The sequence below is a fragment of the Cariama cristata genome, unplaced genomic scaffold (genome assembly GCF_000690535.1).
Source record: "Cariama cristata isolate BGI_N322 unplaced genomic scaffold, ASM69053v1 scaffold23233, whole genome shotgun sequence".
In the NCBI taxonomy this organism is placed as follows: Eukaryota; Metazoa; Chordata; class Aves; order Cariamiformes; family Cariamidae; genus Cariama; species Cariama cristata.
Window position 1 is genome coordinate 87,483 of NW_009608226.1, and position 1,411 is coordinate 88,893.

A 1,411-nucleotide genomic window follows, 5' to 3' on the forward strand; every position below is an offset into this window, starting at 1 on the left:
TTCTGCCAGTAAGAGTTTTCATTTACTCAGAAAACTGTTTCAATATTTTAAAAGTAAATATAGCCAACTTTAATAGCTCATAGGATATGGACCCACTGGTTCTAGATGCCATGGTCGAATACAGGTCACATCACTAGTGCTTGAAAGTTTTTCCACCTGATGACCACTCAAAGGATTCCTGGAAATAGGCTGCTGTACATACACACTCATGCCACAATTTATACCAATTAGCATGTGTGCCTGGAGTCTTGACAGTAGGGATAGCTGAAATGTTTTCAGTCAAAATATGTTTGATGAAAAGTGGGAGGTTTGTCAAAAATTAACACTTCATGGGATTAAAATAGATTGTTTGCATTAGAATTGTCCAACCCATCAAAAAAGGGACTGAAACCAGAATATTTATTGTAAAGGAGAAGAGAGGAGGAGGGTATAGAATGGAAGCTTTTGAGTATTTACCTTATAATATGTATACACAGAACACATCCAACATACATTTTTTACTTCTTAATAAATAAAACTATCTTTTTCTATGAGTATAACTACTTTTATTTCAGTTTTCCGTGAAAAAAATTGTGTTCTTGGCCCAGTCCTCCCTATCGGAAAGGCTGAGGGGAGAGATACATAGGAAAAGAAAGGCCTCTTTTCAGAGGTGACCTTCCAGGTAAGAACTGAAGCTTCTTATACCGTTGCCAATGAGTTGCTTGATCTATGAATAACGAATGAGAGAACACGAATGTCTAAGGCTGCCTGGTGAGTTAGCACCTCTGGACAGTTTGAATTCCTCATAAATATAAAGATTAAGGCAGTTTTTGAAAGAAAGTGCAGTAACATTTACTTGTATGTGCCCAAATGAATGGAGAAGCCAAAGAACCCCTGGACTCAAACACAGAAATCTCCTGGTTCATCACACGCAGCCCTCCGCAGTCAATGTATAACAACATTTATTCTGAAAGGTCCACCAAACTTGACTCCACATAACTCTACACACCACAAGCCACAAACACTTCCACATAATCTATAACAACTTAAAATCGTTAATTTGAAAAACCAAAAGCCACAAAAAAATACAATGCACTACAGGCAGAAAGAAGAAACCCTAAGTCCTTGCAAGAACAGGTAATTTGTTAGGCGATAATGTCTACTGGTCAGAGAAAGTGGCCCATACCCCATGCTAGGAAAGACACAAAAAACAGAAGGAAAAGAATGGCTTCTGTCAGTCTAACTTAGGGAAAAATTCTTCCTGACCCTAAGTCAAATGCTGGTTTTACCCTGAGTGCATGAGAAAGACACAGCCACAAAGCACCTAAGCATTTTTATGACACCAAAGGGAGCAATGGATGAGGTCACTTCTATTCTTGTATCTCCAGGGATTCAAGAGAAGGAGGGAAAAAATCCCAAGACCAACAAAACA